The following is a 14,742-nucleotide window of genomic DNA, read 5'->3' as shown; positions in this document are numbered from 1 at the left end:
TGATAGGTTTACAAAGACAGCTAGTAAACCTGCAAAACTACCTGAGCCATAACAACTTAGAACTCAAAGAAAAAAACGAAAATAATGTCTTTTGCGAAACAAAGAAAAAAGAAGCACAAAACAAAAATAAGGCTGGAAGGGAACCTGTTAGAAAAGGTGGACCATTTTTGCTACTTGGCAGCAATAATAAGCAATAGTGTAAAAGAAACCCCAATGCAGGATCATCTTTTTGGGAAAACGAAAACCTTGGCAGCCCAAGCAAAAATCGTCAACAAGAAATATGGTTGTTTCACCCTAAAACCCATCATTAACTTCTACAAGGCAAAGGTTGTCCCAAGCTTGAGTTACGGTCGCAGAAGCAATGCCAATGTTGCCGGAAATCCTTTGGCCCAAACTGGAAGGGCTTTTTTGGCGTTGAGTTCTGCACTTAACCTGAATGGCAGCGATTCGTAAAGAACTGGGCCTCATATCTCTTAAAGCAATAGTGGCTTGAACAGGCTCATGCTGCATAGGAAGATCATTCTCCCTAACCCTCCAAAGATTCTAAAGGAACTATGGCACAAAGTCAAAACCGGCTCATGTGAGACCATGTCGATTTGGGGCGCAGGAAATCGGTCCCTCCTGGAGTCAATCAAAGCTCGGAGGAGGAACTGGAACAATCCTACTGAAGTTATCAAAGTGCCTACTCCAACTTGACTGGATCCAAACTTTGGATTAAACAGCAACGTTAAAACAGTCATTGTTTTTGCCTTATAATCCGATTAAGGTAAGCGAAGTTAGGAGCTACTTGGAAAAGTTCCCGGATTGTAAAATCCGGCAGAGCTTTTTTCAGGATTTGACTGAACCTATTCTTTACTAACGAAATCTTATCAGCAAGACGTCAATCGAGCACCAAACACTGTATATTTAGCAAAAACAAGGATGTCATGGAGAATATTAAACATCTGCTTCTGGATGGCCTGAACACCAGTCCGGCCCGTGCTATGCATCTGGGTCCCTTATTCCGAGGCCTACATTACAGAGAGGAATGGTGGGCCAGGCTAATGAGTGGAGAGAAGGTCAGATGGGTGGTGGCAACTGTCCATTTCTTTCAATCACTGGGCATGGACAGGCCCAGGGAAACAGCCTGATCATTCGGAGCGGGGCAAGGAGCGGTCCATGATCCACTCTAATTAAATTCCGGAATCCCAGGAAAACTTTAATAGGAAATGACTATCGGAGAAAGAGGATAAGCAACTGAAAATGACTTGCCACCATGGAATCATTCTCCCGATATGGTAAATTAATCATGAAATAAATGGACTATTAAAGAAACGAAGAACCCCATCAGTAAATAAACTTCTAAGGATTGATGGATGAAAATAGAAATTAAATCAGGAATCATTTTGTAAAAATTGTAAATTCAATTAAATCAAATAAACATTAAAAAAAAAAGCAAGGTCATAATTTGACAAAACATAAGGATGGGGTTGTGGGGAGGATTGTTAGTGGTGAGGAAAGAGTGGAGAAAAAAACTAAGAAAACATCAGTGAAGTATAGCACATATTCCTGTATACTGTTCACATAATGTTTGTTCTCTGTTCATCTTGTTGACCTTCTGGTATGCAGTTCTGGTGCTTCTAGAGGAACATCCCCTTTGATGGAAATGTTCTTCTAGAAGCTGGCATTCCCTTTCAAATCTTTCATCTTTACTGCAGTTTCTTCTCCCTCTAACATATTCTCCGTATGGAATATTTTCTATAATGGGCCTAAAGTGACAACTGCTTGAGTGCAGCGTGGAATTGACCTCTGTGTCCTTCCTGTATGTCCAGGTTTCCAATTGAGTTCCAACAATGTGTATGGTCAAATCCAGGAAATTAATTCATGTTCCAATGTTCCTTCCCATGTGATAAAGACATCTATGTACCGCATCCATAACTTAAGTCTGCTCTCATAGTCCTGGTCCTTATAGACTACATGGTCCTCAAGAAGTCCCATATACAGGTTGCCAAGGGAAGGAGCGTATCTCATACCCACGGCCACACCTTTTTCCTGTTGGTAAAATGTGTTGTTGAAGGTAAAGATGCTGTAGTTCAATGTCAATTGCAACATTTCTTTGATCATTGTAATTTGTTGGTAAAGAGAAGCTGAATAATTCCTATAGGTATAGTCGATCGTAGAGATAGCCCATTTATGTGGCTATCTATTTATGGCACATAAATGGGCTATCCCATTTTTATAGCCCGGCTTAACATGCAAAAGAGCTTTATATGCACATGATGTTTCCGTAATTTAGTTCACAACAAACATAAGGAGAATGGAATAAAGCGCTAAAGCGATTTTATGGACTCAGATTGATAAACTTGCAATCTTTTAGGATTAACGCACAGACATGTAGAGACACTTTTACAATGTGCTTTACTAATGGAACACACATGGGACACAATCGGGTGTAATGACTGAAGATCTAGATTATAATCACCTATAGATTCACTAGCCAACACGCTTTAAACTTCCTATTGTAGTTGTACGGGGATTGAACCCTTCTTAAGAATACATGAACCCAAATTTGCAGCTTAACATGGATGGGTAAGCACAGAGCAACACAGCTCCAGATTATTTTTCCATACAACTGTAGTGAACAGTATACAGGAATATGTGCTATACTTAACTGAGGTTTTCTTGGGTTTTTTTCTCCACTCTTTCATCACCCCTAACAATCTTCGCCACTACACCATCCTTATTTTCTGTCAAATTATGATCTTGCTTTGACTTATTACTTGATTCTGTTGACAATATGGTTTTTCTTATGCATGTAAAATGTGCGCAAAATATGCAAATGTAATAATTAGTTGGTCACTATGCCCATATTTGAGAAAGGCTAGAACAAGTCAAAACACGTGTCATGTATAAGGGCAACTTGTTAATGGATAATTTAAGACTCAAAGCTATTATAACTTGGCGCAAGTCTCCAGGGGTCTCGGTTTGCATTTTAAACACTAAAGTGGCACACTCTTTCGCGCCACCCACCCCAGGGAAACGCAACAACTCTTCTAAAACGTATGTGCTACTAGTATTGATATTTACTCATAAATAACTATCAAATATTGGTGTCGCTGGCAGAAGATCAAGCCTAGGGAAAGAAAACTATTTGATTACTAATTCATATCAGTCCCATTTTAGCTGGTCCTGCTCACATGGTGGACACCAAGATATCAAATTCTGTGGCTGGTTAAAGGAATAGTGCTCTCAAAAATATTATTGTCCAGAGGGTTCGGGCATGTGTTTTAAGCATACATTGATCAAGCGTACAAACATTTCCTATTCACCTTACCATCGTTTTCCTCACTTTTACACATGCAAAATCAGGCAGCAGGGCGTGGCAATCTTGTGCTAATCTTATCCGTTGCCACATCGCCCTAAGGTGAACTGCCCTGGCGGCACTAAATCATATCTCCCGCCCCAGAGGCTGACATCATCAAACCTAGTGATATTCTCCACCTATCTCCATGACGTTACTGGGCAGCGTAGCCAAACGTGCCCAGTCATCACCTACGTGTTAACGTCAGCTGACGCAGAACCTGGAATATCAACACATCTCAACACAGCGCGTCCCAATTTTGAATACAAAACTATTTTTTTAAAGGAAAAAGCAACACTCTACAATTTGTAATGTACTTTTATTTCACAATAAACGCTCCGAGAACATACTGCGATTGCAATACTCAACTACATGGGTAATTTTTTTCTTTGTTCTCGATCCAAAAATGTTTATCGTGAGTCACACGGTGTTCCTTTTGGGTATATCAAGCACATTGGACGCAGCGTGAATCGCAAGGCTTTGGCATCAGCTTGGCGCTAGGCCACTGTAAACGATGTCAGGTTGTTCCTTATCGCTGGTACCGCGAAAGGGCATATCGGCCCGTGGTGTTTGTCCCAAAACAGTGTCATAGTTATCCAGCCATTTAAGTGTACATGCAGCTGCTGGCTAAAGAAGCCATCCATTGGTATCTGGAATCAATGACTTTCTCAGAAAGGCAGGATGTAGCTATGTGGAAAACATAACAGAAATGTGTCTCAGTAGCCGTTCTTTATTATAATTTATATATTTACCCATTAATTCTGCACCGTGTGAAAACTAATGATGAACACAAACGTGAAACAATGGAAACACAGAGAAAACATCTTGGAAAGTAGTTTACAATTTGGTTGAGAGGTTAGTGCTATGGAATATGTTTAGCTCGCAATGGGATGCGGAAGCTGACTATATAATTCGAAGAACACTGACAGCATTTTAACGAAATATTAGCGTAGAATTTGGCATTGGTGGAACCCAGATGTGGACTACATGCATTTCGATGCTGGACTGCCCATGTGTCCGGGACAAAAACAAGTACACAAGGGTTATTTTTGCATGTCGTTGCAATATGCCACAAACAACAACCAAGTACAATGTAAGCCAGCAATAACGGTCAGAAAATGAAACCTTGACTCGGTCTATGAAATCGTCTACAGTAAAACTTACATAATATTCAGCATTTCCATTCTCTCGGCGTAACACAGAGTGTCCGTTCAGATCAACGCATTTTCATTAAATTAAATTACAAGTTCCTTTTTCCAGTTTTGGAATGGGGACCCTTATCATATTTGACAGTATTTATTTTATCTATTCGAATTTGTATAGCGCACAGCAGCCCTCACACCTCCCCACATTCATTTCAGAATCCTCCCTATTTTCTAAGGTCGAAAATCAATTGAACCTTATACTGTGTACGATGCGTGGGTGTGCTCAGCTCGCATGCAAAATTCAAAGGCACTGACCTTCACTTCAAATGGGAGCGAATAGCCCTTCAGACCACAGTGGCATTTTTCAAAAAACAACTGAATTGTTTGATGCCATCCACCAATGCCGCGCAAAATTTCTAGTGATTTACTTTTTTAAATTAAAACAGTTGTAGTTTGTTTACTTCCAAATGCCTTATTTATAATGTCCCTCTGGAGAACTTTGCACTCTCCCAGCGACTCCCACAGCCAGACCACACCACCTCTCAGCTCAGCCAGTCTCCTGTTCACACGGCAAATCATGTAAACATTTTAGACAAGGAGCGAGTCTCGAGCACTGACAATGTGCTCGTACGAGAATGTCAGAGCAAGCCCTGCTGCAACCCCCTCTTGCCAGGACCGCGGTCCCCTGAACCCATGCCCCCACTTCCCTTTGAACGCATCTGGTCACCAGACTCCTCCACCACCTCAACCTCACCTCCCATATATCTATTCTGGATTGGTCATATATTCTGGTAAGGCTGAAACCTACACCCACTGCGTTTGAAATCGTAAGACTCAGAGGGCTACAAATCAAAGATTGGCCCCTGTAATAAGGCATCCGAAAGCAACGACCCCCAACACGTGCCCCCATAAAAATATAGGTCAGAATGCACCTATTTCTCACCAACAACCCCCTATGATGCACTGTTTTGCTTACAGTCGGTGCCAAGCATCTTATCTAGCCTAGGTCTCATTTATTTTGTGGGACTCGTATTTATTCAGCTATTTGGACAAGTGTTTCATAAGACAACTGCAGAACCCCAAAGTTTCTTTCATGCTGTTATCCATCTGACCCTCCACCGATCAGTGAAGGACCCACAAGAGGTCGACGGAAACGGGAAGTGTGAAAGCACAGCGTTACACTCTATGGCATCCTCCAGAAGGCACTTCTTGCAACAACAAAAAAATGACCAAGAGGATACATTTTAAAAGACAATTTGCACGCTTTATTTGGACACTTTATATAAACATTGTTGAACAAATAAATAGCTGCTAATCATTGGTACTGGGAAGTGAACTGTTCCACGAGGTCTGCTTTCGGTGGACCGGGCACGTTTGCAATGTTTTGTGGCAATGTATTTGTCCTCGGAACAAAATCATGCGCGATTCCATGAGTATGTATGTCCAACACAGTCAAAATGAGAACTTTCACAAAATCAAATTCCATTTCCTGGTATATTGGCTTGACCACCCATTATTTGCTTCTTTTCGTAAAGGCCATTGTGTAACAAAGCATCCCAAAGATTCCCGCAGTCCTCGATTGTTCACGTCCTACGTTCTCGTTATGCGCTAAGACCGCTAGTAATGTCCTATATTGCATCCTGTCTATGCCGAAATGCAATCTCTTGGGCCTGTACTTTAGGCACATATTGTTGAACACCTCCAAATCTCCTGTGTGACAGAATTCTGTGAGTCCCTTCAGATCTCTTGATAGAGTTTTATCAAGCTCTATCTTCTCAAAAGCTTTGTGTGGAGGTGAAGATGGAATCAACTACTACTTCTTGCGTTACTGCTCCTCCGGCAAAGGTCCATGTGCACATTGGTGAAAATGTAGGTTTTCTGTCCAAGAGTGAACGTTGGAACAGTGATGCATTAGTGAGCGCCATTTTTCAAGTAGAATTTCCACAGACCCACCACAAGTTTTGGAGCTCCACCAAAGATGGTTGCTGAAAGACTGGGACCACTAACATTTGTTTAGAACCTTTTTTTTTCCTCCAGCAGCTGAGATTTTTTTTATTGATTGATTTAGCAACGTGCCATACATCAAATTGATGGCGAATATTTGGAAACTGCTGTCTCATGGTCTTGGCTACTGAAACATGTCTGTTGGTGGCTATGAGGTCTACTTGCATTCCCGCTCGATTTGAGATCTTCCAGGGATTTGATAAAACCATGTTTCTCCAAGGCCACTGATGATTTACATTTGGACACCTGCACGACCACCGAACTCACAATTTTATTAGTTTCCATGTTCTGAAAGTGGTATGTGGAGTACTTTGCTGAAAATCTGGGGCTGTCACACTGTCCATCGCCAGCTAGCCTGAACCGTTTGTCAGAGAATGTCCTTTCAATTGACATTTGTTCAATTTTCCAAGCTTCACTAATAGCAGGGAATAAATATTCACGTTGTTGTTTGTAGTACTGCGTTTTAGAAAGGAACTGGAGTCCCACTAATTGACAGAAACTGGACAACTTACTTAAAGTAGAGCACTGAAAATTAAAGCAGATGCACACAGTAGATTTCCAGCTGGCACTTTCCCCGGCATCGGTTGAGGGGACCATGAAAATTTAGCATGGAGCTGATCACAGGTGGCTTGTATTTTCAGGTTAGTGCCTTGTGATACACGAGACACATTCAACAATGGCTTCCCGCATACTCCTCCTCCTCCCCCAGTGGATGGACACATTTCAGCATCAGTATAATCTCTACCAGGCAGCTGTCAAATACAATGTATTTGGGTTCCTTTATTAGACTATCGTCCTGCATGAATGTGGTTTGTGACTCAACTGTGGTGGACATATCGGCCGAACAGGACACACTGAAGTCAAGATCTTTGGCTAGTTCCTCGGTCAATTGCGTTGAAGCTTCAGTCTCTGTTCTTTCAGCTTGTGTTATTTGAACACAAATTGGAGAAACCATCAATGTTGATTGTTTTTTGGGTGGCCCTTCTTTTGCGGGTGTGGATTGTGTCAAGTGGTCAGCGAGTAATTCGAAATCATCTTCATTATATTCGGTTTCATCTTGAAGCGTTCCAACATTGTAGCAATGGTCCAACAACACTTTGCTGGCTTCCGCGGTCACATCAATTCATTTTCTGGCCATTGGGCATAAGCATCTCGAGTCTGCTTATTGATTGGACCACGCTGCGCCTCAAATAATAGTTGCTCCATGGTGAATTATGTTTGGCAAGCAACATCTCTGGTTACATTAGCTGTCTGTGGGCCTCATTACAACAAGTGCGGAATGGGTTTAACAGCGCCGTTAATGGTGCCGACACAGTTAAACCCACTCTGCACTATTACGAGGTCCCCTCGCGGGACCCGCTCCGGACGTCTGGTTAATCCAGACGTCCATAGCGGGTCCCGCAAGGGGACCAGGGAGCTAACAACGGTCCTGCTCGTAATGGGCCCGTTGTTAGCTCCCTCCCCATTCCCATCGAGCCCTATGGGGGCTCAAATGGGAATGGGGAAGGACCAGGCCCGGGTTCCCTGAAGGAGGAAATACCGGGCCCTCCATACTGGGAATGGCCGGTATTTCCCCATTAAGGGAACCCGGACCTGATTTTGGAGGCAGCCATGCCCTTATTAAGGGCATGGCTACCTCCAAAGTCGTAATGAGGCCATGTGTCTTCATAGTTCGTTTTGTTCTGGGGCTCTAGAAGATGGGTTGTAAAAACATGTTCAATGTAAATCCAACATATAGTATAAAGCACTTTAGATTAAAAAAAAAAAGCATGTTATGAAGACACCAGCCCAAAACACTTTCTAATCGAAATTGTTTGTTAGTTACCACTGCTGTCTTGATTTACTGTGAAACAGTTTTATTCACTGTAACGACTGCACCAGCAAGCTGGTCCGCCACCTCGGATCCACGTGCCTCCTCTTCTATTTCCCTATCTTGAATGCATCCCTTGAATAGAATGTTTATTAAAAAAAAGTAAATCGTATTTGAAATCCTCGCACATGGCTTACATAGATACCCTCGTACACTGTGTGTCACTTAGTCAAAATACACATTTTGAATTTCACCTCATTGATGGCTAGTGTACTCGATCAGAGATCACTGTGCGAAACCCACCGATTGTAATGTTGCACTCAAGCAATTTGCATTGTATTCGGCATTAGGGTAGAAATTGTAACATTAGAACTGAAATGTTAACAGTTTGAAAAGATGCGTGTTTATAATAATGTCACTGTCTAAAAGTATCAGATGTAGGATATACTTTCTTTCATTCAAGGGAAATGTCAGTACGCATACCTCAGGCTCTGGATCAGCTCCAAAGGATGATGTAATTGTAGTCGAAGTACCAGCATCACCCTGTAACACAGTACTTGTTTTAGTATGGATACTTGAACACACACAAAGGGATGCAGACAATGGTACATCTCAATAAAAACCCATATATGAAACATTATATAATCAAACGACAGGATACGTAAACTATTTCATATTATCAAAAACTCCATGCATAATACATTCCCAGAATAGATTAGCAAAATAAAACTACCTGATAGGCGCTCACATTTTTCGTTGACTGCAGGAACGAAATGGATGCAGAATCTTGCTCCTTCAATTTCAGTGCATAGTCATGGAGTTGTAAAGTGAAAATTAGATTTGAATTAGAAATGTGACAAGATCCAACTCTGAACAATATGAACTTAAAGCAGGTCTGTATGGCTCACCATTGGTATACTGGATGTGTCGGTGATGTCGTCACTACCGATAGTCTGTGCTTCAGTCAATATGCTAACCTAAAAAAAAATTGACATGTAAATTAACCAATTACGAAAAGATTATGCTCATTTCCAAGGGCACTATAGCATAGTTTTCTGTGTCCATAAATAGTTTTCTATGATGCTCCTAAAACGAGGGACAGATGTATAGCAAAATGGGGCGTGGTTATAAAGCAATACAATCTGGTCAATATGCAAAGTATCATAAGAAACATTTAAACCAAAAACACCAATCCGTCCATGTAGTTACCTGTTCAGTACCCCAAGGCCTACAGCTAATTGATGAACCATGACTCACCTGAGGCAGCGTGTACATGAATAGAGTCGGAATTGCATTTGGAAGCAATTTACGAGACGTTCTGCGTCAATGCTTCTTTGTGTACTGCGATTCATCGTACATATTTGTGGCAAAGTGCAGGCTGCAGACGCGGAATCTATCTCCTCTCAAGTCCCCCAAGACTTCCTGGACTCGACTTTCAAGCTCGTCCAGCGCAAATCTGCAATATGGAACAAGTTACTTACATGTAATTGTTGTTCTCCAGCATGGGTCTGGCATGGAATCACATGCTCATGAATATTCCCTTCGTCATGCTGGGAATCCTCAGTAAAGAAAAAAATCAGTTTCAGTTTCGTTTCTGAACTGTCTTTCTACTAATAACCAATCACCGGTCTCTGGGTCATACTGCCCCCAGCCAATGACTGCCCTCTACCTAAGGCCCTCTGGCAGCCATCTTCTGATTTGGTAGCACGTAAAGTGGCAGTAGGACCAAGAGAAGAGCAGCAGAGGGGTTGGAGGGAGGGTTTGCATGTGAATCCACGCCAGACCCATGCTGGAGAACAACAGTTACAGGTAAGTAACTTGTTCCTTCTCCAGCATGGGGTCTGGTATGGATTCACATGCTCATGAATACAATAATACATAGCAGTACACACATGAACAACCACGGGAGGTGGCAAGGCTCAACATTAATCATTTCAACAACTCAACATTAATCATCTCTTACCTCCTCACCAGGCTCATCTTCAAGCGAACAGGTTGCACAGCACTGCTTAGGCGACTCTGGACTCCTCCCCGGAATCACGGTCGACGCAGTAGAATCTCGTTAAGGTGTGTTTCGACCTCCACGTAGCAGCCCTGTAGATGTCCAGAGGGGGCACAGCAGACAGGAATGCCGTAGTAGCAGCGATCGCTCTCGTTGAATGGGCTCTCGGACGGCCGGGCAAAGGTCGGTTTGCCAACCGGTGACAGTGCATGATGAAGCCGGAGAGCCATCTGGAAATTAAAGCCTTCCCTTGGTTTACAGGTCCAAAGCTCACAAACAGCTGTGATGTCTTCCGAAGACTCTTCATGCGGTCCACGTAGAACTTCAGCGCTTTAGCCACATCCAGCAAGTGCAAAGTCCTCTCAGCCGGTGACGGGAAGAAAACAGGTAACACCAAGGGCTTGTTGCGATGGAAGTCCGTCGGCACCTTGGGCATGAAGGAGGGGTGCGTCCTCAGCACTACCCTCGTCTCGTGCAATGCTCCAGGGAGGCGTCCGTCGTCACCATTTCCTGGTGCGCTGGGGTCTGAGGTCCATGCCCGCTGCGAGATCCGGAGGTGGGGAACCCGCACGCATCCCTCGACGGAAAGTCTCGTTGAGGGAGATCTGGTCTTCGAAGCTCCCGGCCACTTACATCAAAAGGGCGTCAAGAAACTCCTGCAGTGGTCGCATTCGCAGCCTGCACAGGCGCACGAGGTAGATGCAAGAGGACATCATGCCGAGCAGGGACTTGATGGACCTCAACCTGGCCACTTCTATGGTCAACAGCCATTGTAGCTTGCCCAGGATGGCCTTTGTCCTCTCCTCCGACAGTGAAGCCAACCAGGCCACTGTGGGACTTTGCAAAGTTGATCGAGAATCCCAGCTCCGTGAGCAGGCGGACGGTCTTCGCTGTGTGGTCGACGGCGAGTTCTCTTGACTTTGCTCGGAGGAGCCAATTGTCCAGGTAGAGGCACAAGTGAATCCCCTGCAGGCGCAGCCGCGCTGCGATCGGTGCCAGGCACTTGGTAAAGACCCTTGGAGCCGACTTCAACCCGAAGGGCAGGGCCTTGAACTGGTAGTGCTGCCCTTGGACCACGAAACGTGGGAACTTTTCGATGTCCTTTGTGTATGGGGATGTGAAAGTAAGCATCCTCCAAGTCCAGCGACGATAGGAAGCCGCCTTCCTCCAGCTGTCCCAGCACGTGCTGAAGGGTATCCATACGGAGCTTCTGGGCTTTGATGCATTTGTTGAGGCGCCGAAGGTCCAGGATGGGTCACCAGCCGCCTGTGGTCTTTCGGACGAGGAAGTACTGCGAGTATACTCCGAAGCCCCGGAGCCTCTTCAGGACGACAAGATAGGACTCGGGGGAGGGGGGGCCCAGGCAGGGGGTGATGGGAGATCTGTCCCGTCGTCACCACTGTCGTCCGTCCCCATCATCGCCGTCTCTGTTCCCGTCTCATCCCTCAGTGGAGGAGATGGAGGTAAAGGATGGAAGGGGGGGGTGGGAGGATGGATTCGCCTCCACTTGCTCGATGGGCTCCCCAAAGGTCCAGGCGCCGCTGGATTGTCAGCTGGGGGTAAGGGCAACCTTGTCATCTCCGTACACAGGGTCTGCAAAGCCATCAAGATTGCTCCTGAATTGTCCTGTGGCGTATGGCTGGGGCGCGGGGTCCTCAGTTTCTTCCATTGCCAGCGCTCCTCGTCGGCTCCACCTTTGCTCTCCACGTCCGCCTCGTCGGGATCCTTACCGTAGGCCTCAAACTTCTTGCCCAAGATAGCTTTGACGCCAGCCAGCTCATCCTCAGAGGTGGTATCTGTGTCCATTATGGCTACCGTGCCCCCCCCTCTCTCTCGTCCCGGGGTTTCACGGGGATCTTCTCGATAAGCTGGAAAGACTATTCCCTCCGGGGTGGCAGGGAAACTCTAGGCCCGGAAGTCGTCTCCACTGGGGTAGCCTCCACAGGCTTCGCCAGGGCCGCCACAACGTCAATAGAGGCCTTCGCCGGGTGAATCAGGGCCTTCACGACCTTGGGCGCGTCTGAGGCCTTCACTTTAGGGGGAGGGTCACCGCCTTGCCCCCCCCTTGGCTTTCTCCACCGGGATCGACCAGGGCTTCTCCCGAAGCTTAGCCAGGTTCTCAGACTTCCTTTTCCCCGAGCCAGAGAGTTGGCTCGTTGGTGATGGCGTCAGTGACATTGTGCCCTGCCTGGCAGCCGAGGAGCCCGAACCAACGGCGCTCACAGTGCCCAGGGACTTGCGGTGCTTTGCCTTTTGTTGGGCCCCCATCGCCGGAGCGCCCTCAAAGGTCTTAGAAGACCGCTCAGACTTCTTTTCACCTGCTGCTGGGCTCTTCCCCTCCAGCCAGTTGGTGAGCCGAGTACGACAGTCCTTCATTGTCCGGACGGACATGTTCTGACAGAACGCACAGTCGTCCTCCACGTGCGACTTGTCGGCATGAAGGCAGTAGAGGCACCGGGAGTGTTCATCTTCCTTGAAGACATTCTGTAGTCCACATCCTGGGCAGTTCCTGAACAGTTTGGATCCAGTAGGTGTTGAATCTCCTTTGTCCTGGGCCATGTCCGAATCGGGGTAGGCCTCAAAGGTCTTCCGGAATGCTCCAAGAAGTGTAATTCGATGAAAATCCGCCCTTGAGGGGCATAGAAAATTCCAAAACGGGTCCCCGTTCATCGGAAGAAGAATCGGTGAAGCTTGAGGCTCGAATTGACTGCAAAAATAAGAGTAAACTATTTGAAAAAACGCAATACGCAGTAAAAGCTCGAGAGCTACAGCACGAGGACTCCCAACACTTGAAAGTGTGGTAAAAATCTGAAGATGGCTGCCAGAGGAGGGGCTTAGGTAGAGGGCTGTCATTGGCTGGGGTCAGTATGACCCAGAGACCAGTGATTGGTCATTAGTAGAAAGACAGTTCAGAAACAAAACAAACTGATTTTTTTCTTTACCGAGGATTCCCAGCCTGACGACAGGGAATATTAATGAGCATGTGAATCCATGCCAGACCCCATGCTGGAGAACTGACCCATTCTCTTACCAGATCTATATTCCTCGGGAATATATTCATTATTATTCCCTTAGGTTTGTTATAGGTCTTAGAACGGCAACCGTAAACCATACAAGTAGGCACTGTTGAATAATCTGTAAAAAAAAAAAAGTCCACATCGTGAGAAAGATGGAATTATATCATACATTTTTCCATGCAATGTTTCTTTTGGTCACAGAGGCAAAACCAGTGTTGCATAATCAAATATACACTGGGATAATTTTCGTACAGAAGGGAGACGGAACCTTTTTCACCAGAAAAATCTTCTTCCCCTCTAAATTTAGAGGCACGCGGAGGCATGGCCCTTGGAACATGCGCTGCCCTGACTCCGCCCTCCGGCGCCACACCCCAGTCCCCAAAGACGTGTCGACAATAGAACTACCGTTGCCTAATGACACCAGTTTATTAGGGGGGGGGGGGATGGTGGGACGTATGGAGGAAAGGGGACTATGGACTGAGAGTATGTTAGTCACTAAGGTGAGTAACTTCTAATTACTCTTACGTCGCGTCCCCTTTCCTCCATACTGCATGGGTGATTACAACTGAATGTAGCCCCAGGGTGGAGATGAGACCCTCCTTAAGCAAACAGGTTCAGGAGAACCGCCTGTCCGAAAGCCGCATCTGATCTAGAGCCGGCATTCAAACAGTAATGCTTGCAGAAAGCCGAGGGAGTGGCCCATGTGGCCCCCATTTTATGACCTGCCAGGGGACATGGCGCTGAAAGGCGATGGCCGTTGCCTTGGCCCTGACCGCGTGGGCATGCATGTTCGCCGGAAAGGGGTCTATGCTGGCCCTCGTACGCTTCCTTGATGGCTGAGACCATCCAGCGGGAGATGGAGGCCTGGGAGGCCTGGTAGCCCGGCCTGGCGCCTCCAAAGGCGATGATTAGGGCATCTGACCTGCGGAAGCCCTTGGTCCTGTCCAGGTAGAATTTCAGGGCATGCCTGACATCCAGGCAGTGCAGAACTCTCCGAGGCTCGTCCTTCGGGTCCGCAAAGAATGTAGGAAGGACGATCTCATTTAAGTGAAAGGCTGATGGCACCTTAGGTAAAAATGCCGGATGGGTCTGCAGGACCACCTTGTCCTTTTGAAAGGTGGTGTATGGCTGTGAGGTGACTAGGGCCTGGATCTCACTGACCCTGCGCGCCGATGTGAGGCCGACTAGCAGGGCTGTCTTGATGGTGACCAGCCTGATGTCCGCAGTCGCCATAGGCTCCAAAGGCTTGTGCGCAAGGGTGCCCAAGATCAGATTCAAATCCCACATGGGGTGTGGTTTCCTGATGGGCGGGTAGAACCTAGCGAGACCGGCCAAATGTATCCTGACGATCGGGTTGGAGGAGGAGAAGACCCCTTCCTACGAGTTCCTGTAGGGCCCCAATGGCTGAGAGGTATGTGCGGCAG

At 46.0% G+C, this 14,742-nt stretch overlaps 1 protein-coding gene and 1 long non-coding RNA gene across 5 annotated transcripts in view; both read right to left on the bottom strand.

The window, feature by feature from the left end:
- The window catches only part of CLUH (clustered mitochondria homolog), a 2,231,193-nt gene that overhangs the window by 1,577,170 nt on the left and 639,281 nt on the right, over nt 1–14,742 (bottom strand). The gene's annotated exons all lie outside the window — the stretch shown is intronic.
- The window catches only part of LOC138488228 (uncharacterized), a 72,260-nt gene continuing 61,158 nt past the window's right edge, over nt 3,641–14,742 (bottom strand). The window contains exon 2 of the long non-coding RNA XR_011274613.1: nt 3,641–4,027. This is a non-coding gene — a long non-coding RNA (uncharacterized lncRNA). The remainder of the gene's footprint in view (nt 4,028–14,742) is intronic.

The sequence above is a fragment of the Ambystoma mexicanum genome, chromosome 9 (assembly GCF_040938575.1).
Source record: "Ambystoma mexicanum isolate Mex_15411 chromosome 9, UKY_AmexF1_1, whole genome shotgun sequence".
Classification (NCBI taxonomy): domain Eukaryota; kingdom Metazoa; phylum Chordata; class Amphibia; order Caudata; family Ambystomatidae; genus Ambystoma; species Ambystoma mexicanum.
Note: the sequence above shows the minus strand (reverse complement) of the source record. Positions and strands in the feature narration are given on the sequence as shown.